This window comes from Muscardinus avellanarius, assembly GCF_963383645.1.
Source record: "Muscardinus avellanarius genome assembly, chromosome: 4".
Classification (NCBI taxonomy): Eukaryota; Metazoa; Chordata; class Mammalia; order Rodentia; family Gliridae; genus Muscardinus; species Muscardinus avellanarius.
Genome location: NC_137789.1, coordinates 41,176,391 through 41,203,784, shown reverse-complemented (window position 1 = coordinate 41,203,784; position 27,394 = coordinate 41,176,391). Strand labels below are relative to the sequence as shown.

Here is a 27,394-nt window from a genome sequence, read left to right as displayed (position 1 = left end):
GGAGAAATCTCCTGGCATGTCAACAATAAATTGCAAAAGTGTTCTCTCTTAAGTGCTCTAAGAAAAGTGTTGACAGTACAATGGGAATCCAAGAGCAGAGCTTCTAATTTTGCCTTTAACAAGTAAAAAAGTTCTCACAAAGAAGGCTTCTCTTGAGTTGTCTTTATTTTTCCTTAAGCATTTCTAAAATGTTTGATTAACATGTAATAGGTAAACATATTCATGGGGCATATTTTGATATTTCAATAGTTATACAACAAGTACTGAAAAATCAGGGTAATTAATGTTTCTCTCTCCTTATTGTTATTTCATGGAGACTTCAAGCTTCTCTTTCCTGCTTCTTGAATTAAGTCTTAAAGGATGAGTAGAATATATACGTAACACATGTACATAAATTTGGGTGGGGTGTTTTATATTATAACTTCTTTTCACATCAGAACTGTAAGCAGACATATCCTTTCTTAGCTCAGACTGCAACTGAAGTAGCTGTCACTATATTCCCATGGCACCTCATCCTTATGCTAATCATACACTTACACATTTGATTGCCTAAATTCCCCTATTGAACTCTAAAATTTATAACAGCAATAGCAGCTCTTCCTAAAACCCAGTACAAAGCACTATTTTTATTATGTATTTATCAAATGAATGTTAAGTTCTTCATTAGTAGACAATATCAAAGCACAGAACTAAGGACACTGTTATGTGAAGTTCTAGTGATAAAATTTTATTTAATATTTAATTTATTTAATATTTATTTAATTTATTTAATATTATAAACACAGAATGGATACTGAAGAAAGTTTGGAAGGGGAGATAATGCTACTAACTAAAGTTATCTGGTTGATCATTTTATAATGATAAAAACAATTACCACTGATAAGTTGGAAGCACTATATTAAAGTCTTTTATAGACGACTATTTCTCTTAACCCTGTGAAGTATTATCTCTCTTGCAAAAATGATAAACCTGAAGCTCAATTATGCTTAAATATTTGTTCAAGGTCATACAATAAACAAGTGGAGAAGAAGGACTCTAAGGAGGTCTACCTGATGTTAATGTTCAAGACTTAACTTCTAATTATGTAAAGTCTTTAGATTATCTACAGTACTTTTTGAGTCCAATTTAACTTATTTAGTAAGTTCACTACAGTATGTTTCATTTTGCTAAGATGAGGAAAATGACATACACATAAACAGACTGATTTGCACTTGATCAAACAGCTAATAAGTTTAAAATTTGGGATCTTTCTTTCAAGTAGGCCCCACCAAAAATACAAGAAAACATTGCTTTAATATTTTATCATGGTTGCAACCAGTTTATTCCCCAAACACTCAAATCTATTTTTGTATGTATGATTCATTTGTCTCTTATTCTTGTAAGATTCAGTGCTGTGACCACTGGAAACATAACATCTGGTTAGTATGAAATAGGACTTTCCGCCTGCCTATAGTCCCCACTGCAGTTACAAAGGGATAATAAAGCTTGCGCCTCAGAATTCCAACAGTAGTCTTAGGTAATTTATAAAATTGTAAAAAACAAAAAGAAAAGAACTGATCAAGTTGGGAAAGAATAGCTCTTACTGCATATTATTTTCATATATATAGTCTGTTTGCTAAAAGATGTTAATCTAATTTGCAAATTCACAGAAAAACAGCAATGGAAAAAAACAGCATGAATACTCAATTCACTAATGAAAGGGTAGCACCTAAACAGTAATTAGTTAAGTACAGATGGAATGAGAACTAATTTATTACAAAATTGAAAACTCAAACATTAATAATTTGGTGATGGTGTTGAAAACTTTTTAGCAACATTTTCTACTTCTTAAAAACCATAAACTCTAAATTTATTCTTGATATTTTAGAGTACTGTTAAAATTTCATTAGATACTTTATATGTTTTTATAAGAGAGCAGTTATTTATAATGTTTTTTAAAAGTTACACTTCATTTATATATACTCTATTATTCCTCAGTGAAGAAAAGCAAAGAAAAACATGTTGATACTTTAAATAAAAAAGTCTGCAGAACAGATGCTTCCCTGCTGCAGAAAGCAGCCAATTCCAGTAAGGAATACAATAGCATTTTCAATCAGTGGCCATCATGTGCCAGGAATGCAAAACAGAGTCCTGATGATAATCCAGCCTATGAATCATAAAACCCACATGGAATAAAAATATTTGAAAACATTATTAGGAAATCCTACTCCATTGCTAAGAGGGATTTATGCTATAACAGTCTCAAAAATAATAAGAGACTTTACATTGGGTATCTTCAGGTTATCATATCTACTAGCTTAAAGGAATTTTAAATATCCAGTAAATAACTGAATGATCTTAAGGATATTTACATAAACATTTTAGGAAGTATTTGTCATCTGTAACACTAATGAGATAGTTAGGCTGCTCCTTAAACAGATGACCTGAGAAGTATTCTAATCAATATCTATTCTTAAATGATATTAAAGACTTCTTTGTTGTAATACAACGACATAACAGTACAGTATCAGTATAAGACCAATGACCATAACACCATATATTCAACTGGACAATGCCAATGAGCAATCTTTCTACCACAGCATAAAAAAACTTAATTCTTTTCGAGAAGGGACATATGTTTCCTCTAATATGCCCAAACTAGGGAGCACTGGGGATACCAGAGGGACTCCAGACAAGGGAAGGGAAATCTCAGCAAAGTTTGAATGGAAAGCTAGGAGAGGAAGAAGACTGAATAAGGGGCTACTTCCAAATATGTGTAAAAGTATGAATATATATCATGTTTACCCTGGGCATTCATTGTTGGGAGGGAGGAAGGGAAAATGGGGGGGGGGCACCAAGTACAGTTTAAATGATGTATGCCATTTACTTTCAATAAAAAAGAATTTTAAAAAAAGAAATGGATTAAAAAATAAACTTTTTTTGTGTGTGGTACTGGGGATGGAACTCAGTGGCTTTTCTACCTCTGGGCCATACTCCCAGACCTATTATATACTTTACTTGGAAACAGGGTCTCACTAAGTTGCTAAGAGCCTCACTAAGTAGCTGAGGCTGGCTTTGAACCTGTGCGATCCTCCTGTCTCAGCCTCCCAAGCGCAGGGATTACAAGCGTGTGCCACCACCACACCTGGCTATAAACTTTTTCTTTAAAAAGGAAAAAAAAAAAACACAATCATGAGTGAACAAATTACACAAAGGTGCAAAAGTAAAGCAGTCTAGATACCTTTAATACCTCTTAAAGGTGCTAATGAAAATTAATGAAGAAAACACCTCCACTGAAGTTCTATACATAAATATGAGAATACCAATGCCAATCTTGTATGGGGAAGGAAAGGGAGTTGCGAGGAAGCTCACCAAGTGCTGTGTGCAAGTATGTCTCTATCACTCTGAAGTAATTATGTGAGACTACAATGCACCAATAAAAGCGTATTAAAAAGGTGCTAATCAAACAGCATGATAAGTGTAACAAACACAAATAAATGTACAGCTGAGCTTTCAAGATAGTAAGAGAAATCTCCAAGTGCCTGGAACAGATACATCTGTGATAATAAGCTAGATCTGACCTTAGGGCCTCCCTGGGACATGTAATAATGGGGATGCAGGATTGGTTCTTAAATATGGCTTATATTTTGATGGGTAAAGAGGAAAAAAAGGGAAGTCTTTTGGCTCTCTTCAAAGTAGAATTGGAACTCCTACCTAAAGTTGGAAATCTTGAAGGTCTGCATTCTCAGCAAAAGGGTAGATGAAGAAAACTTTACACATAGGAAAAAAAAGATGACATGTCTCACCTGAGCTAAGGTTAAGGATACATGGAGGGAAGCTCCCTTTAGAATTTGCCACTCTTGTTTGGCTTTGTATTTACATTACCCACTTAGTTCAGGGAACCTCATATTCAGAAATGAAATTAATGGAATGGTCTCAGTATGGTAGCATCCCACATGCCTGATGAAAATAAATGCAAATCCCTCCTTGAGAATTCAGCCATACTCAACCCTCAAACCAGAATTTACATCATTTTTTGAAATAAAATCCAGCTAAACAAAAGCTCACAATCCCAAAGATACATGAATAAGCATGATGAGAATGGTTAGAAATAATGATCAACAGAATTAAGATGCCTTTGCCCCTTAGAATTAGGTTAGTCCCTTTAAAAAGCTGGATTATACGATAAAAATGAGAAAAATAGACATTGGCAATCTAGATTGGGGGGGGCACAAAACTAGAAATATTCTGGCGAGAACAGAAAGTTATAAGTGAGTTTGCTAACATTAAAGAATGGCCTAAAATTTATGGAATGCTTTAAATCCTGGGAGCAAGCATATGTTGCTTGGCAGAGAGAAAAGAACCCTGGAAACTAAAGGATGAACTGGAGAAGGACAAGACTGAAGAAAGAGACTGGAATCAGACAGGTTTTACTGAAATCTAGATTTCAGGCTAATTAAGAGTCCATACTAAAAGAGTCACAATAACAGAAGTGTAAGTCAAATCTGTAGGAAATCATGTAGGAAAAATTAACATATTCTAGAAACATTATGACAAATATAATGGACTAAAATAATTTAAATATTCTGGACATAAAGAACAAATTGTCTCTAAGGAGAAAGTTGTAGAAGACTCCAATATTAATAAATGAAGATGAAAAACAAAAGATAATGCCAGTTATCTACAACTGAAAAGTGACTAAATAGACTTTGCCACTTCATCCTATGATGAAAAAATGAAAATTACTTATTTGTGGTGAAGAGGTCGGATTAAGAAGTCAACAGGACAAGTGCGATGTGCATGGCAACTTCAAGGAGATGAAACTGGGACCTTGGGGACTGCTGATTACTCAATACTACCCCCACTAACCTTGCATTGACATATAAATCTGAATTATTTCAGTTAGAAAAAGCAAAATATCAAAAGCTTTTACTGTACATTTGATTAAATGTCCCAAAATCATGGAAAGGCCTATTAAATACCACTCTTCTCCAGCAAGGTGAAACTACCGAAGTGACCCAACTCCCAAGGTTTCACCTCCAAGTATGGTTAAGAACAGCACTTATCCTGTTGTCCCTGCTATAACATGCATGGTTGTATCTGTTATTTCCACACAAGGAAAATAGTCCACAGTAGGATCAACTGGTTAAATCTTTTATCAAAAGATACTATGCTCAACCTAACTAATCTAAGAACTACTGAGAAAACATTAAAGAGTCTGCTTGATATAGCTGCCCTTAAGCATCACTTCCATGTCTGACAGAAAAAAAAGTATAAACTGGGTATTCAACCACTAAAAATTACTAATAATTCTAGTATTCAAACACTTCAAATTACTAAGAATTGTAGTATCTGGAAATCTGCACAGGTTGAACTTTCTTCCCATTGCTATAAGTAGGTGGTCCTTCTATTTCACTACAAAACCAGCACAATAGCTTATGACAGCTGCTGTCTTTGACATACCTGTCTTTAACAAACAGAAATTTCATGGATCCTAACTTTTTGCATGTTCACAGGCATGTTTTAAAGTTACATCAAAGCTTTCAGGATCTTCAAATGTCATAAAAAAAACTTGCTCATCAGTACAAGAAGCCTAAATGGTGAGAAGGCGTGTGGGCAGAACTTCAGAGGCTCCATGATGCAAGCCTGCACAAGTTCTTGGCATTATACTAAACGTTTCCAAACAAAAGATTATCTTCCATCCCCTGTGCACAATACTGATTCACAGCAGAGTAAATTTAAAGGTAAAAGCAACTTTAACCATGACTTTTATTTTTCTTCTCACAGCCAAAAGCATGTAAAAGGATTAACAAAACATAAAAAAGCTTATAAAATAAAATATTTTAGAATTAGGAGTAACACCTTTTAAACCTATTGTTTTTGCAAGCAGTTCATAAAAAATCCACAAGAGGGCACCAAAGACAAAAGTCTAAAATTCTATTACCAGCGATTTAGACAAATAAGTTCATAAAATAAGTTATTACATTTATTAACATATCATCAATACTTTTCAGAATAATCACAATATTTTAACTGCTTTCATGTCATATTTTTAAAAAGCAGTTATCTTTTTTTTTGGGGGGGTGGTACTGGGGTTCCTGGAAACTCTTCTACCTATGGGCTACACTCCCAGACACCTATTTTTTTATATTTTTTAAAATTTGGAAACAGGGTCTCTTAAGCCAGCGAGGCTGGCTTCGAACCTGAATGATCCTCCTCGTCTCCACCTCCCAAGTGTGGGGAATACAAGCATGCGCCACCACGCCCAGCAAAAGCAGTTATCTTATAAAACACTTTATATTCTTTTTTTTTTTTTTTTGGTGGTACTGGGGTTCCTGGAAGCCCTTCTACCTCCGGGCTACACTCCCAGACCTATTTTTACATTTTTTTTTAAATTTGGAAACAGGGTCTCCTAAGCCAGCGCGCGGGGCTGGCTTCAAACCTGCGCGATCCTCCTGTTTCTGCCTCCCAAGCGCGGGTATTACAAGCGTGCGCCACCACGCCCGGCAAAAACACTTTATATTCTTAAGGACAATGGATGTTATACACAATAAAGAATGGTCATATGACATTATCATTGCATTCTAAATTGCTTTTAGTAAAAAAGATTTATGATTATATATCTTATGTTCCTATAACTAATACATTTAAGGGCTAATTTTATCTTGAAAAGAATTTCTTGTTGAGAAAGTTTTTATCTGACAACAAACCATAAGGCGAATCAATACATGGGATTGCATGAAACTCAAGAGCTTCTGATCAGCAAAGGAAACTGTCAAGAACCCCAATCGAGAGCCAACAGAATGGGAAAAGATTTTTGCCACCTACCCCTCCAATAGAGAACTAATATCTAGGATATAGAGAGAACTCAAGAAACTCAACACTACAAAAACAAATAATCCGATCAAAAAATGGGCAAGTGATCTAAATAGACACTTCACGAAAGAAGAAATTCAAATGGCCAATAAATGCATGAAAAAATGCTCAACATGATTGGCATTAGAGAGATGCAAATCAAAGCTACTCTGAGATTTCACCTAACTCCAACTAGAATAGCAATCATTCAAAACACAAACAACAACAAATGCTGGCGAGGATGTGGAGAAGTGGGAACTCTAAAACATTGTTAGTGGGATTGCAAATTAGTGCAACCATTTTGAAAAAACAGTATGGAGGATCCTCAGAAGAATGGGAACAAATCTACCATTCGATCCAGCAATAGCACTTCTGGGTATCTATCCCAAAAAAAGGAAACCAAACTGCCAAACTAATGCATATGTATCTATGTTCATAGCTGTCCAATTCACCATAGCCAAACTATGGAACCAGCCAAGATGTCCATCAACAGATGAATGGATTACAAAACTGTGGGATATTTACACAATGGAATTTTACTCTGCCATAAAAAAATACAATTGCAGTATTTTCAGAGAAATGGATAGATGCTAAGTGAGATTAGTCAGTCACAAAAAGTAAGGACTCGGATGCTTTCCCTAATATGTGAAAGCTAGGGTGAAGGGGGTCATAGGAGGAACTCCAGGTGAAAAAGGAGATCCTATAGAGGAGCAAATAAGGCAACCTAACTGTGGGGATGGAGAGGGGAGAGAGGGAAACTCTTTAAAGCGCATGATATACTTATTTATATCGAAGTAAACCACTAAACCGAGCATTTGAGGGAGGGATGGGGAGGGAGGGAGGTGGGGACTGGGTGGGGGCTGGCTGGGTGATATGTGCATTTATGCCTACACAGTTTTTTTTTTTTACCGCATTATGATGTATAAATACAATGCACTAATAAAAAAAAAAAAGATAGTTTTGACCTTACAAATCCACTCTACCACCCCCTATATCTTAGAGATCAAGCTTTAAAAACTACGGATTTTGAGGAGAGTGAGGGGAGGATGGGATAGGGAGAAAACGCTGGAGCAGCCATCAGAGAGGAAAGGGCTCCACTGCCTCTGCAGCCAGCCAGGCCCGCCCACTGCTAGCCTGTCCCCTGCCCTGCTCACCATGCAGCCTGCTTCTGCAAAGTGGTATGATTGAAGGGACTATGTCTTCATTGAATTTTGTGTTGAAGAGAGTAAAGATGTTAATGTAAATTTTGAAAAACCCAAACTTATTTCAGTTTTGGAGTAAGTGATAATTTTACACATTTAAATGAAATTGATCTTTTTCACTGTGTTGATCCAAATGACTCCAAGCATAAAAGAACAAACAGATCAAGTTTATGTTGTTCACAAAAAGGAGAATCTGGCCAGTCTTGGCCTAGGTTAACAAAAGAACGGGCAAAGCTTAATTGGCTTAGTGTGGACTTTAATAATTGGAAAGACTGGAAAGATGATTCCGATAAAGACATGTCTAATTTTGATCATTTCTCTGAGATGATGAACAACATGGGTGGTGATGAAGATGTAGATTTACCAGAAGTAGAGGGAATAGATGATGATTCACAAGACGGTGATGATGAAAAAATGCCAGATCTGGAGTAAAGAATATTGCCGTCACCTGGATTTTACGAGAGTAAATAACCTCTGCAAGATTTAATAATTCAGAGAATTCCTGAGTTGATATCTCTAAAGGCAAATGTTGTATTTGCCTCCTTTAACCCATTTTTCAACATGGTTTTTTAAAGGCTTCGCTAAGGGTTGACAACCATTGTATGGGGCAATTTTAAGTCAGATAAGGCAATATCCTTATACATGAACATTTCCCAGACTTCTATGGAGCTGTTGAGGTCCTAGACAATTGATATTACAACAGCAGTTGTGATAAATAAAGACATTTCACCTAAAAAAAATTTTTTTATTCTTTTTTTTCTTTTCTGTTCCTTTCTGAAAGTATTCAAAAGCAAACAGAAACTTTAATGCACATTTAAAAGAAGCACCATTACTTACATAAATTTAGAAATATTAAGTTATTTTAAGAAGTCAACTTTAAAAACATACAACTGGCCGGGCGTGGTGGCGCACACTTATAATCCCCGTGCTTGGGAGGCGGAGACAGGCGGATGGAGCAGGTTCGAAGCCAGCCACGCTAGCTTAAGAGACCCTGTTTCAAAAATATAAAATAGGTCTGGGAGTGTAGCCCAGAGGCAGAAGGGCTTCCAGGAACCCCAGTACCACCAAAAAAAAAAAAAAAAAAAAGACTACTTAAAACACTAAAATAATAATATTAATTTTAACATGCATTTTACATTACCAAAACTCCAGATATAAAGGAAATTCTAGATCTGAGGATGGTCAGAGCAGAAAAAACCCTCTCCCCTAACCAAAATATTTATATCAAATTTTTGATTTAAGAACTGTCAAAGAAGGCCAGGGCCTGGTAGAGCATGCCTGTAATCCCAGTACTGAGACAGGAGGATTGCAGGTTCAAGACCAGCCTCAGCAATTTAGTAAGACCCTGTTTCCAGATAACAAATAAAATAGGGCTGGGGGTGTAGCTCAGAGGCAAAATGTCCCTGGGTTTAATCCCTAGTACAATTTAAAAATTGCAAAAGAAATATCTCTTGAATAAGTATGTACCTTACTAATTCTAAAATGTAAATAGAAGCTGAGTATTCCTTATCTGAAATGCCTGTGACCAGAAGTGTTTCAGATATATATATATATATATATATATATATATATATATATATATATATATATATGTAGCAAGAAGGTAATTTTATACAACAGCTTTAGTGTGCCTGAATTTTTACTGCAACCCATCACAGAGGTCAGGTCTGAAATTTTCTGCTTCAGGTGTCATATTGGTGTTTAAAATTTTTAAGATTTTGGAGCATTTTTAATTTCATACTTTCAGTGTAGGAATGTTCAAATTATACGTTCTGTGTTGATGATATTTTTTTAACAACTTAAAAGCAATAAGGAGTGAAAATCAAATAAAACCTGTAACAAAGCAACTCATATATTTCTTGATTTAATAGATATTTACCAATTAAATATTTACATAAAAGACTATGTACCAATCAGTGTGCTAAGATATAGTCTTTTTCCTTAAGGAATGTATAGTTTAGTCTAAAGTTAAGACAAATGCCCAAGCATGGTGGCACACGTTTGTAATCTCTGCACTTGGGAGACAGAGACAGGAGGATCACACAGGTTCAAAGCCAGTCTTGCTGGCTTAAGAGACCCTGTTTCCAAATAAAAATATAAAATAGGTCTGGGAGTGTAGCCCGGAGGTAGAAGGGTTCCATCCCCAATACCACCAAAAAAGAAAAAAGAAAAGAAATAAGACAAATGGAGTGAGATTAATATTAGAGCGTATAGCATGGAAACATCAGAATGCACACAGCTGAGCCCTGTACATGTGAGTATGGCAAAGACACACGATAAAATGCCAAATACAAGAATCAATTGCTTCCCTATGTGTCAGTTATAAACATGTGGATTATATATTTAAAAAAGAAATCAGATGCTCTCCCTAATATGCAGAAACTAAGGAGAAAATGGGTCATAGGAGAAACTCTAGATGAAGACAGAGAATCTATAGATGAGCAAATAAGGTAACCTAATTGAGTAGGTAGGAGGGAGAAGAGGGAAATTCCTTAATGTACATGATGCACATTCAAAAACACATCAATCACTAAGCTGAACATGAGAAGGAGGAAGGGGAGGGAATGGGGTGGAATTGGGGAAGGGCTAATGGGTGAGGTGTACATGTAGCCTCTACCATCTTGTACTCCATTAAGATGTATAACTACAATGCACTAATAAAAAAAAAGAGAAAAAAAATTTAACTCTCAAAAGTTCCCGGAGAAAAAGCATATACTTGAGCTTGAGTCTAATAGGTATCAAAATTTGTATGGGATTTATGTATAATGATGCAAAAAATAAATGTATAAATAAACCGAGTCTCATTCCATGTTAATAAATTAAAAACTAAATATTAAGACATCATTTATTTCTATATTAATGTATAGATTCAATTTCATCCAAAAAAATTCAAAAAGAAGCTGGTACAATGATGCACATCTGTAATCAACAGTAAACTTGGGAGGCCTAGAGAGGAGGACTGTAGGTTTAAGGCCAGCTAGCAGTAACTTAGTGAGATCCTGTTTCAAATTAAAAATAGAAAAAGACTGAGTGTGTAACTCAGATAGTGCATCAGTGGGTTCAATCCCCAGTACCAAACATACAGAAATTCCAAAATGTTAATTTGTGAATGTTGACAGAATTATCCTAACGATTACACAGAAAGGCAAAAGGCCTAGAATAGTCAACATAATAACATACCAGATAAGAAAAATAAAGTTGGAAGACTCACATTGTCCAATTTGAAAACTTCTATAACACTGTATTAATCAAGATGGTGAATGTACATGAAGTACATAAACAAACATGTCAAAGTCAATCACTACACCAAACATGAGAAGGAGAGAGGGAGGAGGGAATGGGGTGGGATTGGGTAAGGGCTAAATGAGTGGCATGTGCACGGATGCCTTTATAATCTAGTACTCCATTAGGATGTATGACTACAATGCACCAATACAATTTTTTTTAAAAAGATGGCATAGTATTAGCAAAAAAAAAAAGACTCATATATCAATGATAAGCCAATGAAACAGATTAAAGAGCTCAGAATCAGACCACACAAGTATAGTCAACTAATTTTTGAAAAAATGGACAGCTGCAACTCAATGGAAAAAGGATAAGTTATTTTAAACAAATATTTCTGGGATACCTGGACATCTGTTAGCAAAAAAAAAATTTTAAAGGATCTAGATACATACTTTAAAGCTATCACAAATATTAACTAAAAATTTATCAAAGACTCAGACGTTTATATAATATGTGAAATGATTAAACTTTCCCAAGTAAACACACACAAAAATATAAACCTTGAGTTTGGTATCGAGTTTAGACACCTCAAGTATGACCCACAGTTAAAAAAACAAAAAAGCTTATAAGGTGATATTACGTCTAAAATTCTCTGCTCTGTAAAACTTTAAAAAAGTAAAAGATAAGACATATAATAGGAGAAAATACAGAAAAAACACACACGTTGGAAAGATATTGTAACTAAAATACACATAGAATCCATAAATAAACAATATGAAAATAAACAACATTGTCAATGACTGGCCAATACATACATAAAAAGTTATCCAACAGCATTATCATTAAAAAATTACAAATTAAAAGAAGTAAATAACACTGAATACCTACTAAAATGCCTAAAATACAAAATCTAAAAATATGAATTCATAATGTACTTTAGCAGAAACTCATTCATTGTTGGTGTGAATGCAAAATGATATAATTTCAGAGTTTGGCCTTTTTTTGCAAAGCTAAACACATTATAAAATCCAGCAAATTGTTAATCCTAGGAATTTATTCAAATGATGTAAAAATTTGCATCTACAAAAGACAGAAATGCAAATATTCAAAGCAACTTTATTCATAATTGCCCTAAACTAGTAAGTAACCAAGATGTTTTTCAATAACTAATGAACAAATGGTGTTACATCCATGAGATGCATCCTATTAAGTGATAAAGTAAGCTACTAAGCTTAATAAGTAAAAAAAATGGGCGAATCTTAAATGCACATTATTGATTGAAAGAAGCCATTCAAGCAGGGTGGTGCACGCTTGTAGTCCCAGTACTTGGGAGGCTGAGACAGGAGGATCGCACAGGTTCGAAGCCAGCCTCAGCTACCTAGTGAGGCTCTCAGCAACTTAGTGAGACCCTGTTTCCAAATAAAGTATAAAAAAAATAGGTCTGGGAGTGTAGCCCGGAGGTAGAAACGCCCCTGGGTTCTACCCCCAGTAACACACACATAAAAAAGAAGCCATTCTTGTTTTTTCTAAATATCAGTGGGTTGTTCAAATGTACAAAAATAAAGATCAAATGAACTAACTAGTCATTCACTAAATATTTTATACATATTATATCAAGTACCATAAGTACTCAGGAATCATTTTTTTCCATTAGTAGTAATTAAAGCACACAGACTTTAAGTGACTCATACTAACTTTAAGTGTCTCTGTACTAACAAGAACTCTTTATTCCATTATCTAAACAGAATTTTAAATTTCTTTGCAATCTGTTGACAGAATAGATACCTACAAAATAATCAGATACATGTGTTTTTTTTTTAATGCACTTAAGTATAAATTATTTCCAAAAAGGCATCCTGTATTCTCTAAAATAATGTAAACTCTCATATGATGGGCAAATCACATAGATTTACTTTATATTATTGAGAGTATTATGATAAATATTCCTTTATTAGCAATAAAATGATATATCTTAAAGTTTTATTGCACAAAGGTAACTTGTTTTTGAATGCATAGGAAGAATTCAGGTACTTACAGTAAATATAAACAAATACAGATATGTTAATCAACTCATTGACATTCAGGAATGTCTTTCACTAACATTCAAAAACCAAATTCTTTCTCACTATGTAATACAGCTGACCCAGCAGCAAATTTTTATCACTGCTGGGAAATGCCAGAAAAAGAAGATCTTTGATATACTTAGCAATGCTTAAACTAACACAAAAACTTTGATATCAGGATTAATCTGCTATAGAAACCTCTGTTTGCAATTTGTTTAATTTTAAAAATCTGTACAATTATCCTAGCACCTATCAAAACATGTCAGTTTGTCAAAATGTATTCTCATCAGACAAGCCTTTTCTATAATAAATATAAAAATCAAATTCATAAGGCAGTTTTATAATAATGTTTCATACTTTTCCAGAGTAAAAAAGCATTTAGAGAGTTTTTTCATAATAGTTACAAGGGCACAGGTGTACAGCACTAAAATTTTAAAAAACATAGCTTGAAATGGTTATCCTACACTGTTTCACTTTCAAAAGCCTCACACTGAAAGTTGATTGAAATGTTAATTTAATTTTAGGCCACTACTTTTCTTCCAATTGTAGTAAGCTGAACTATGCAGAAGAAAATTAAATTTGGAAGAATGTTAAGCTGATATTAAAATAACCCATAAATTATTTAAAAATTGTACTCATGCAGAATGGAAAAAGCAGAATCCACAACTGGCTGGAATATTAACACTGAATATCAAATATAAATGATCTAATACCACAATTCAATAGGGTGAATTTCACAGTTTTGAATTTTTTAAATCAGGAAAAAATTTGATATATGTCATTTCAAATTTTAGCTTTATAAAAATTTTCAATGGTCCAAAGTCAAATTTGTTCTTTGTTATATTAGCCCAATTACTGGAGAAGAACTAATCCAGGGTCTGGACTAGAAAAAGCTACAATAAGAGCTGTTAGAAAATATAGGTCCTCTGAGCTAAAAACTAATGCAGAAGCAAAATGTGGCAATACAAATCTCCCACCATGCTAAAAAAAACCTTTCATCTATGAAATAATCAAACAATGGAGGAAACCGGGTGGGGTGGTTCACTCTTGTAATCCCAGTACTTGGGAGGCTGAGACAGGAAGATCGCAGGCTCATAGCCAGCCTCAGCTACTCAGAGAGGCCCTCTACAACTTAGCAAGATCCTGCCTCAAAATAAATAATAAAAAATAGGGGTGGGGTGTAGCTTGGAGATATAATGCCCCTGGGTTCAATCCCCAGTACCATAAAAAAAAAGGGGGGGGGTAAAGAATGAGTAAAATTTACATTGCAAAGAAATTGGGATAGCAAAATATCAATCCAAAATCTTCTGCTATATCCTAAAATACAGCCAATTTTCAGTACCATAACTAAGTATATTTGGCCAAATGAATCTTCCAAATTAGAACAATTTTTTTTTAAAAAAAGAACCAGCTTGAGGGAGGGGGGGTAGGGCACCAAGTAGAGTTTAAATGTATACCATTTATGTTCAATAAAAATTTTGTTTAAAAAAAAAAAAAAAGAACCAGCCAGTGTCATGACCAAAGGTAACCTAAATAAGCTGCCAATTCAAACTAAGAGGCATACAAACAACAATCCTGATTTCCCAGATCCAGATGTTAAGTACGGTATCAGTTAGATATGGTTCATTATTCTACAACTGTTCTTACACAAGTGGTGGTGGTCCAAGACAGTACCTTTTGCTCTACCACCTAAGAAAATGAGGTTGCAAAAGATTCTCTGATTGAAAAAAGAAAGGTATCACTTACTTTTATTCTTTTTTTTTGTGGGGGGGGGGTACTGGGGATGGAACAGGATCATTCTACCTCTGAGCTACACCCTTAGCCCTATTTTTCATTCTTTATTTTGAAAAAGTATCTCACTCAGTTGCAAAGGGCCTCACCAAGTAGTAGCTAAAGTTGTCCTTGAACTACGATCCTCCTCCTGTCTCAGCCTCCCGGCCTATTCTTATCAACTATAAATTTGGCATAAATTGACTAATTTGACTTGATTTCTTATAATGCCACCATACACTGCTTGTACCACTTTGATTTACAACTTTAGGCAATAAAATAGTTTGGGACAAACTACAATTTTTCTTTGGATTGTGCTAATATGTGGATACTCAAGAATTTTTTCATCACTGAAATATATGAAGTATTTTATAGATTTATTTATAAAGAGATATTAAATATATTACAAACTTAATGTCTAAAATTTAAAACACTTAATAACTGGCAAGTGGCAGACACTTCCATTAAAATGCAAGATACAACACCCAGATATAATAAACCTATTGTTCCCCAAAACACTTCTAAAACTAGAAAAAAGGCAGGTAAAAGAATAACCCCATAAAGACAGGCAGCACAAGATAAGAGATGACAGCAAATAAGGGACGTCAAAAAACTGGGAAGCTAGAAAAAAAAAATCAAAAGTTAGAAAGCAGACAAATTATATAAGTAGCCAAAAACTCAACAGACCCAAAATACCCAAAATGGAGGCATGCAAGGAGAAAAGTTATGAGATAGATAGCAAATTCAGGCTCCAGAGAAAATAACCCTAACTGTGTGCATGTGTGTGTGCATGTGTGTGTGTGCGCGCACACAGTACTGGGGATGAACCCAGGAGCATTCTACCTCTGAGCTAAACTATCAGCCCTACTTTTTATTCTTCATTTTAAAATAGGGTCTCACTAAGTTGCAGAGGGCCTCACTAAGTAGCTGAGGTCGGCTAAGAACCTGGGATCCTCATGCCTTAGACTCCCAAATACAGGGATAACAAAGAAAGAAAGATTATGAGGTCCAATAACCAAACAAAAGGAAAACAGGAGACCTAGAGGGAGAGAAAGTAAAGAAGAAAGTCAATGAAAGTTACCAAGAAATTGAAAAAATATAATTACACAGAAATTGAATGGTATTAGCAGACTGAAAAGTCAAAAATACTTCTCGCAATGAGTTTTTTGTTTTGTTTTTGTGGTGCTGGGGACTGAACCCAGGGGCGGTCTACCTCTGATCTATATCCCCATCCCATTTTATTTTTTGTTTGTTTTGAAACAGGGTCTCACTAAATTGCTGAGGTTGTTCTTAAACCTGAAATCTTCCTGTCTCAGTCTCTCAAGTACTGGGATCACAGGCATGCACTATCACAACCAGCTGAACAATACATTTTTAAAAACAGACACCAAGGCATATTACTGTGAAAGTTTTAAGTAGCAGGAAGACTATAAAGAGCCAAATTCTGATTCACAGGATTAGGTATTACAATAGCATCTGTCCATTTATCTGTTCACCTGGACTGGATCCATAATTTGGCTACTATGCTGCTATAAACATGAATATTTATGTATCATTATAGCATTTTGAATTAATTCCTTTAGAAATATGAAGGAATGGTTGAGAAGCTGAGAGAAAATGGGAAATATAATGGACTTTAAATAAAGAGGAGGAAGACAATAGGTAGTAGAAGGAGACTGAAGGAGTTAGGGCAGGGAAGAGGGAGGACTGAAGGAGGAAGCAGTTCAAATAATACTACTGCAGTATGTGAAGGTGTTACTATCAGCTTCACTAACATGTGGGAGGGGGGAAGGGGAGGAATTTGGAGAAAAATGCTCCGTGTGTGTGTGTGTGTGTGTGTGTGTGTGTGTGTGTGTGTGTGTGTCTCACACTGAACCTCACTATGATGTAATAACTGCAATGCAGTTATTAAAAATAAAACAGCATTGACCCTTGCATGGCCATGGTTGCTGAGCAAGGAAACAGATCAAGGCCTTAAAAATTGGAAAGGAACATTATTTCTAATCCAGAATTTTACACCCAATCAGTCAAGGGTAAAGATAAAATAAAAACATGGTCACACACGGAAGATCTAGAAAATGCTAATGTTAGAAAACTGCTAAGATATATATATATATATGGTCCATCAAAATAAGGAGGTAAAACAAGAAAGCCAAAAACAAAATTTCAGGAAGCAGGGGATCAATTAAGGAAGAGAAGAAAAGAAGTTTTCAAGATAATGTTGCTGGGTGTGGTGGCGCACGCTTGTAATCCCCGCGCTTGGGAGGCTGAAACAAGAGGATCTAGGTTCAAAGCCAGCCTCAGATACTTAGTGAGGCTCTCAGCAACTTAGTGAGACACTGTTTCCAAATAAAATATAAAATAGGTCTGGAGTATAGCCCAGAGGTAGGAAAATACCCTGGGTTCCACCTCCAGTACCACCAAAAAAAAAAAAAAAAAAAAAAGATAATGTTGAATGGAAATCTGAGGATGACAACCACACAGACTTCCAAAGAGTAATCAGTTCACAGTAGAGGACACTAGAGAGCTAGAAATAGAATGAATGCAGAAAAGAGAATGGTGCTATGTTACCAGTGTTTGAACTTACACAGAGGACTTTACAGCTCCTGCAAAGAGTACTGACAGTTACATAGAAAACAAAAAAGAACAATAAAATTTGAGATAATTATTACTCCCAAAAATCACAGAAAGAAATAGCATGCAATCTTAATGTTATGATCTTTGTAAATAGTATTAATAGTCATAACTATAAAAACACCAAGAAGAAATTTTAAAAGTGTCATTTAATTACATAGGAAAAATGAGAAATAATAAGCATTCAATTTTTAGAAGATTTTAATTTGTGGACACTAATTTTATCTCAAATATTCCCTACTAAATCTAATTTACTTTTACTTTATAAGAAGTAAAGGAATGGGAACAAATAAATTTTCTTTATCCAAAAAAGTTTTAAGTTTAAAGCTACATTGGTACAAATATCTACCAACTCTTCCCAACACATGAGACCATTTGATATTTGTTTTAAAATGCTTAAAAATAAACTTTGAGAGCCGGGCGTGGTAGCACACACTGGTAATCCCAGTACTGGGGAGGATGAAACAGGAGGATCTGGGTTCATGGCCAGTCTCAACTACTTAGTGAGGCACTCCATAACTTAGTGAGACCCTGTTTCAAAAATAAAGAATACAAGCCAGGCGTGGTGGTGCACGCTTGTAATTCCCCTGCTTGGGAGGCAGAGACAGGAGGATCGCGCTGGTTCAGAACCAGACTCACTGGCTTAAGAGACCCTGTTTCCAAATAAAACTATATAAAAAATAGGTCTGGGAATGTAGCCCGGAGGTAGAAGGGCTTCGAGGAACCCCAGTACCACCAAAAAATGAAATGAAATAAAAACAAGATTAAAAAATAATTTAAAAAATAGAGAATACAGATTTCTGGGAAGATGGCGACTGAAAAAAAGCAGCATTTACAAGTTCTGCTAAAACTCGATCTCTGTTGCCACAAAATCAGTGCTTTTCATAGCCAGAAAACACTATCAGCAGAGAAATAAAAAATGTAAACACAAGGGACAGAGAAAAAAAGACCAGAAGAACAACCAGAGATCAGAAAAGAAATCAAGCCCGCAATGCGGCGGCAGAGCCACACCAGCACCATTTTCCCTCACAGCACCAGGCTCCAGAGAGGGAAGGTAAACAAGGAGCTGAAGTGAGCAGCTGCAGAACAACCCGGTGTAATTCAGCAGTTCTTTCAGCGCAAAGAACTCCTAAAACTCCCAGTGGCCAAGCTCATTACACCTTCCAGGGACTCAGAATGGAGCTTAAAACCAGAAAAGAAATACACCAGCCTCACGGCCGAGGGCGTGGCAGCAGCACCATATTGCCAGCAGCAACAGAGAGTTCACTGCACCCCACCACAGCTCCTGATTAGCACGCATAATAACCGTAAGTGAAATTGTGGCCCCCAAAGGAGAAATCCTTATATTGCACTCCCAGGGCCTTGTGCAGCTTTGATAATCTCCTTGGGTCTTGTAGTCCAACCCAGTGAAGGAGTAGCGGTGGCAGAGATACCACACCTTAGCCACAGCTCCCTGTGGGAAAACGCCCAATCCGGCATCCCCACAGTCTCGTGCAGCCTCTATTAACTCCCTGGGTCTGAGACTTTGTGATACAACCCAGTAAAGGAGTAGTGGCGGCTGAGATTACCACAGACTCGAGATACAAAGCATCCTAAGTGAAGTTGTAGTGATCCAGGGAAGGCACAAAATTCTGAAATCATGGGAAAGAGGAACAACAATAGAGCAATGAATGCCCACAACCCCATATTATCAGAACCTGTAACACAGAAATACAGAGAACTCCAGAAGATCAAATCAGGATTATAACTGTAGAAATAACACAGGACCTTCGAAAAGAATTTAGAGAGAATTTAAAAGAAATAAAGGATGTGATCTTTGAGGTAAAGTCCTCAATTCAAAGTATAAAAAATCAATTAGACCACATGGAGAATAGAATCTCGCACCTAGAAGATGATCACTCCAAAAACGAACGTATAATTTATAACTTAGAAAAAAAATGTAGACAGCAGGAATCTGACATTGAAAAAATATGGGTCCATTTTAAGAGAGCTAACCTAAGAATAATTGGAATAGAGGAGGGAAAAGAAGGTGAAACCAAAGGGATCAATAATCTCTTCAAAGAAATAATAGCAGAAAATTTTCCAAACATAGAGCAAGAGGTCAATACCCAGGTCCAGGAAACTTATAGAACTCCCTTTAGACAGGATCAGAGAAGAGGTTCCCCACGCCATATCATTGTCAAAATGACCAATGTGGAAGCCAAGCAGAGAATCTTAAAGGCAACAAAAACAAAAGGCCAAGTGACATTCAGAGGCAAACCAATTAGAATCACTCCAGACTTCCCAAACCAAGTCATGAAAGCCAGAAGGACTTGGAGTAACATATTCCAAACTCTGAAAGAAAACAACTTCCAGCCAAAAATTTCCTACCCAGCAATACTATCTATCAAATTAAACAGGGAAATAAGAAGCTTCCATGACAAACAGAAACTGAAGGAATTTATGTCTTCAAAACCAGTGCTAGAGAAAATACTCAAAGAGATTAACTACAAAGAAGAAATATGTAATACACACTAGAACCAAAGAAACAAGATTTTGCATTCAGCAGACAACTAAGCAAAGAAGAATAAACAGTATTTCAAAGAGAAATAAAATCTTAACTTGTTAGGAATTAAAAGTTATCTCTCAATAATCACACTGAATGTAAATGGCCTCAATTCCCCAATAAAAAGACATAAAGTGGCAAAATGGATTAAAAACCAGAATCCATCCACCTGCTGCTTACAAGAAACACACTTTACAAGTAAAGAGAGTAACAATCTCAAGGTAAAGGGCTGGAGCAAGGTAATTCATGTTAAGAAGCCATCCTAACAAATGTGAAGTAGTATTTCACTATAGTTTTTATTTGTATTTCCTTAATGATTAGTTATATTATGATAATGATGAGTGACATTCATGTGTTTATTGGTTATATAAAAATCTTTGGTGATTCATTATTTACTTTAGTCTTTTACCTATTTCTAAATTGTATTGTTTGCTCTTATTGTTGCTAATTTTTAGGATTTCTATTTGGAATATTAATATACCTTCAGATATAGCATTTGGAAATATTTTATCCAATTCTATCAGTAACTTTTAACTCTGTTTACATTGTTGTTTGGATGTACAATTTTTTTATTTTTTAGGAAGTTTGTTTGTTTATTCTTTTGTTGCCTGTGCCTTTGAAATCATATCCAAGAAATCACTGCCAATTTCAATATTGTGAAGTTTTATGACCCAGGTTTTCTTCTGAAAGTTTATAGTCTTAAGATTTACATTTAGGTCTTTTATCTATTTTGAGTTAATATTTGTATATGGTATTAGGTAAGGGTCCAATTTTATTCTTTTTCATGTAATTATTATTTTTCAACAATATTTAGTGAAAAAATTATTATTTCCTTCACCAAATGTTCTTGGAAACCTTGTCAAAAATAACTTGACCATATATGGAAGAATTTATTTCTAGGCTTTTTATTTTACTCCACTGGTTTATATATCTGCCTTTATAGCAGTACTACACTGTTTCAATTATTGTAGCTTTACAAGATTTGAAATCAGAAAATGTACATTTTCTAGCTTTGTTCTTTTTCGAGATTGCTTTGGGTATTTAGAGTTCATATTTCATGTTAGGATAGATTTTTTTCTGAAAAATAAATGAATAAATGTAAAAAAAAAAAACCCAAAAACAAAAATAAAGACTACAAAATTGGGCTAGGGTATAGCTAGGGAGTAGAATGCCCCTGGGTTCAATCCCCAGTACCACAATAAATAAATAAATATAATTAAATAAATGAATAAATAAATTTTGAGCCTATACTGGTGCATTATCTGATCAATTAAATTATTTTGGTGCCTCTTAGGCACTGTTCTGAATGATATACACACACATACACACATACACAAACATACACAAACACACACACACACACATTTTATTTATTATGTCCTCATAGGAATTCTATTTACTGATGGAAAAATTGAAGTACAGAATCTTCTCAGTACTTAAGAAAACAGAAATAGGACTAAAGCAGAGTCTATTCTGCTTTTACATTATTCTACTATTCATTTAACCAGCTAGGTACATGAGAGGTTTCTGGACTGACTTGGACTGATTAAGGTTCAATTCTAGTTTTTGCCTAATTCACATGGTTCTTGAAAAGTAGATGGAGCTGAAACTCCCTATTCATCAGGGATGGGAGGAAAGGGGGAGGTTCTGAGAAATGCTTATTTATAGGCTGTACTACCAGCTGTAGGGGACAGCATTTTCCAAAGCATCTTGGCATTCTTCCCCACCCCCACGTTGAGGGCATCAGTGAAACAGATTTAAAGTGGATATGCCATTCTTCAGACATGAAGATCCACAACCTGAAATGCTTATTTAGAGTTCAAACCATAAAAAATGTCACCAGAAAGTCTTCATTTCTTTTCAAATGACAGAAGTTCTAAGATATAGTATGAGGACAATTAATAAGCAAAATTCTTTTCTTTGAATGATTACTAAGTTAATATGGAATAAAATAAAAACATATTTCTTTATATTAGAGTAGAAATAAAGGGCACGACAATGAAAAGATTTCATGTGAAGCTTAACACGAAGAAATATCACATCTAAAACTATAGCCAGCTCATTTTTTGACAAAGGTACCAAGTATAAACACTGGAAAAAGGACAGATTTTTTAATAAATGCTGCTTGAGAAAACTGGATATCCATGTGAAGACGAGTGGAATTAGACTCCTAACTCTTGTCCAACTCAAAACAGATCAAAGACCTAAAAATTAGACCTGAAACTTTTAATTACTTGAAGAAAACATAGGACCAACTTTCCATTATATTGGCACTGGTAGAAAAATCCTCAGAGCTCAGGAAATAAAACCAATAACCAATAAAAAGGATAAAATCAAATTTAAAAGCTTCTACACAACAAGCGACACAATTAAGAAGTGAAGAGAGAGCCTAGAAAAATGGGAGAAAATCTTTTCCAGTTACTTCTCTGATAGAGTGCTGAATCTAGAATATAAAAATAACCCAAAAATACTTATCACAAAAAAACACTCAAAAAATAGGCAGTTGAACTTAACAGATACCTCTCAAAAGAAGAACTATAAATGGACTACAAACATATAAAAAATACTTATCATCAGCAATTAAGAAACTGCAAGTCAAAACTATACCGAGATGCCATCTAACTCAGTTAGATTGACAATCATTGAAAACACAAACAATAAAGCTGGTAAGGATGTGGGGAAAAAAGAACACTTATACACTGTTGGTAGGATTGCAAAATAGTCTAACCACTATGAAAATCAGTATGATGGTTTCTCAAAAAAGTAGAAACAGCCAGGCATGGTGGCGCATGCTTGTAATCCCAGCATTTGGGAGGCTGAGACCAGAGGATCACCGTTCGAGTACAGCCTCAGCTACTTAGTGAGGCCTCTTGCAATTCAGTGAGACCCTGTTTTAAAATAAAAGAATAAAAAATAGGGCAGGGGATATAGCTCAGAGGTCAAATGGTCCTGGGTTCCACCCCTAGACCCACACACACAAAAAGAGTAGAAACAGAACCACCATGTGATCCAGCTACAGTATCCCTCAGTATCTTTCCAAAACAATTTAAATTACAATACCATAGTGACACATGTATACCTATGTTTATAGCAGCAAAATTTATAATAACCAAATTATGGAATTAATTGAAGCATATATCGACAGAAGAATGGGTAACAAAAATGTGATACACATACACACACACACACACACACTATGAAATTTTACTTGGTCATAAAGACGAATAAATCATGTCATTTGCAGGAAAATGGGTGGAACTAGAGAACATCATGCTAAATGCAATCAGTGAGACTCAGAAAATCAAGGGTCACATGCTTTATCTCAGGTGTGAAAGCTAGAAAGAAAATACAAAAGAAAAAAAAAACTGCATGAAAAGGAGGAAAGAGACCAGTAGAATAATGAAAGAGGTTTAGGGTAGGGAGGAGAGGAAAAAAATAAGGCTTGGGGAAGGAACCAGACCAAACAATGTTATGTTTGTATGAATATATTACTACTAATCACACTAGCATCTATGGGGGGACACCAAGACATGTTGTATACACAAGCGAATGTATTACTTTAAATCTCATTATATTGTATAACTACAATGCAGCAATAAAACTTAAAAAAAAATAAAAAATAATAGCAAGAATATGACATTAACGATGCTACCTATATAAGCTTCATGTCTTTAGTCTTAATTCAAAGGTCACAGAAGCTATATAATTCCCCACTTTTTGATTCTGTATGATGCTATTTTAAGAACATTTTCTTTGACCACTGCTTTGGTGTTCTAGATTATATTGGAAATAAACCTTGAAATGCAAAACAGAGAGAAGCGGAGGGGAGGGAAAAGGAGGGGATCCTAATAGGCTTGTGGTGTAGCTCAGTGGTAGAGTGCTTGCCTAGCATTTGTGAAGTGCTGAATTCCCCAGCATTGCAAAAAATTAGATAAAAAAGAAAGCATCCAGTTTTTGCTCAGCATTTTACTTAATATCCACACAATTAGATCCAATTGATTTTAAACAAAGCTGCCAGACACATATGCTGGAGAAAAGACAGTCTTTTCTACAAATGGTGTCAGGAAAATGGGCTATTCATACGTAGAAAAATGGAACTAAATCTTTACCTCCCACCCTGCACAGGAGTCACATCAAGATGTATCAAAGACCTACAAGTTAGACCAGAAGTTAGACTGTGAAATTACTAGAGGAAGGCATATATTCCAACATATAGGCACAGATAGAAAGTTTCTTAACAAGACCTCCAAAGCTCAGATAATTAAAATAAGAATTAATAAATGGAATGGCATTAAACTAAAATGTTTCTGCATATCAAAGGAAATCATCAAGAGTCTAAAAAACAGCCCATGGAATGGGAGAAGATCTTTGCTAGATCGTTTCTATCTCTTTAACAGAGGACTAATATCTGGAATATACAAAGAACTTAAAAGACTTTACACTAAAAAAAATTAAGCCGGGCGTGGTGGCGCACGCTTGTAATCCCGGCGCTTGGGAGGCAGAGACAGGAGGATTGCGCAGGTTCGAAGCCAGCCGCGCGCGCTGGCTTAGGAGACCCTGTTTCTAAATAAAAATATAAAAATAGGTCTGGGAGTGTAGCCCAGAGGTAGAAGGGCTTCCAGGAACCCCAGTACCACCAAAAAAAAAAAAAAAAAAATTTACAAACGGGCACTGTTGAGGTTCTTGGTAGTTCCCTTTGCTGTACAGAAGCTCCTCAGTTTAATGCAATGCCACATACTGATCCTCCTTTTAATTTCTTGTGCCTTTGGAGTCTTGTTGAGAAAGATTTACTTGTCCCTATGCATTGAAGTGTTGGATCTATGCCCTCTTAAAGGAACTGCAAGGTTTCTAATCTGACTTCAAAGCCTTTGATCCACTTTGAATTAAATCTTTTTCAGGATGAGAAAGTGGGGCTTATTTCCATTTTTCTGTACACGGTTAAGCAGTTTTGCCAACACCGTTTGTTGAAGAGGCTATCTTTTTTTTCTGTATGTTTTTGGCCCCTTTGTCAAAATTCAATTGGCTATAAGTGTGCAGATTTGTTTCTGAGTCTTCTATTCTGTTGAATTGGTCTATGTGTCTATACAGCTAAGGAAACTATCAGGAACCTCAACAGAGAGCCAACAGAATAGGAGAAATTTTACTCAGCATAAAGAAAAAAACAGTTACATTATTTACAGGGAAATGGATGGAACTGGAGAACTTTATGCTAAGTGAGATGAGTCAGTCACAAAAACTAAAAAATGGGATGCTCTCCCTAATATGCAGAAGCTAGGGAGAAAAAAGGTCATAGGAGGAACTCTAGATGAAGAAGGAGAAACTATAGATGAGCAAATAAGGAAACCAGGGGGATTGGTGGGGGAAAGAGGAAAATTCCCTTATGTACATGATGTACACTCATAAGCATATCAAAGTCAATCATAAGCCAAACATGAAAAGAAGGGAGGGGGTGGGAATTAGATAAGGTCTAAATGAGTGAAGTGTGCATGTATGCCTCTACTGTCTTGAACTCCACTAAGATGTATGATTACAATGCATCAATAAAAATTATTATTATTATTATTATTATTATTATTATTATTATTATTTTGGTGATACTGGGGTTCCTGGAAACCCTTCTACCTCTGGGCTACACTCCCAGACCCATTTTTTTAATATTTTTATTTGGAAACAGGGTCTTAGAACCAGCGCGGCCGGCTTCGAACCTGCGCTATCCTCCTGTCTCAGCCTCCCAAGCCTAGGGATTACAAGAATGTGCCACCACGCCCAGCCCAATAATTTTTTTTTTTTTAATGGGCAACTTACTTTTTTTTTTGGTGGTGGTACTGGGGTTTCTGGAAGCCCTTCTACCTCTGGGCTACACGCCCAGACCTATTTTTATATTTTTATTTGGAAACAGGGTCTCTTAAACCAGCATGGCTGGCTTCGAACCTGCGCAATCCTCCTGTCTCCGCCTCCCAAGCGCAGGGATTACAAGCGTGTGCCACCACGCCTGGCTTGCAACTTGCTTTTATAAACACATCACAAAAGAAGAGATACCAATGGCCAATAGATACATAAAAAAACGTTCAACGTCATTAGCAATCACGGAGATGTAAATTAAAACTATACTGAGATTCCATCTAACCCCAATCAGAATAGCAATCATCAAGAAGTCAAATAATAAATGTTGATAAAGATGTGGGAAAATAGGAACTCTTCCACACTGTTGGTGGGATTCCAAACTAGCCACTATGGAGATCAGTGTGGACAATGTGGTGCTATGAACATAGGGATGATTCTACGATATGATCTTGTAGTACCACTCCAAATTATGGAACCAACCTAGCTGCCATCAAGAAATGAATGGAATACAAAATTATGAGAAATACACACAATGGAACTCTACTCAGCAATAAAGTAGAACAAAATTATGTCATCTGCAAGGAAAGGAAGGATCTGAAGAATATTATATTATCTGAGATTAGCCAATCACAGAAAGTGAAAGGTCATATATTTTTCTCTAATATGTTCAAGCTAGGGAGTAATTGGGATATCAGATAATGGAGGAGAAACCTCAAGAGAGCAAGGGAGGTGAGGGGAGGGGAGGGAAAGAATAAGGTTCATTAATGAAAATACCACCATCGCTTATGTGTATATATGTGAATATACCATATACCAATGTCAATCTCAGTACTCTCTATTAAGAAAAGGGGAGAATGGGAAGGCTGGGGGTGGGCAGGGCATGTATGTCACTGTCAACATAACTTACATTATGATGTAACACTATAATGTCTCACAATAAAAGCACATTATAAAAATAAAAATTAAATTCGTCTATATCCAATCAACTCCTTGTATTTTATTTATGTTAACATTGTGACCCATCTGGGGAATATCTGAGCTTCAATGACAAAGCAATTCCTGTAAACTCCTTACCAACCTCTTAATCTACTTTAAGAACTATCAATAATGCTTATCAATGATGCATTTTATGCCTTATCTTATAAATTCAATTTAATACCAGCCATTCTACTTTAAATAATCATACTGTAAACCACGTGTGGAGTTTTTACCCTATTATTTTACTTAGGAAGCATATTTAAACACTCAATCAAATACTTGTACAGTATTTAAACAGG

The 27,394-nt window shown here is 35.5% G+C and overlaps 1 protein-coding gene and 1 pseudogene across 2 annotated transcripts in view; one reads left to right on the top strand and one right to left on the bottom strand.

Moving 5' to 3' along the window:
* The window catches only part of STK3 (serine/threonine kinase 3), a gene marked incomplete at both ends in the record, with an annotated part of 323,355 nt that overhangs the window by 100,724 nt on the left and 195,237 nt on the right, over positions 1 to 27,394 (bottom strand).
* Positions 7,990 to 8,468, top strand: LOC308262502 (prostaglandin E synthase 3-like; annotated as a pseudogene). Its single transcript has one exon. The product of its transcript is annotated as a prostaglandin E synthase 3-like (transcript).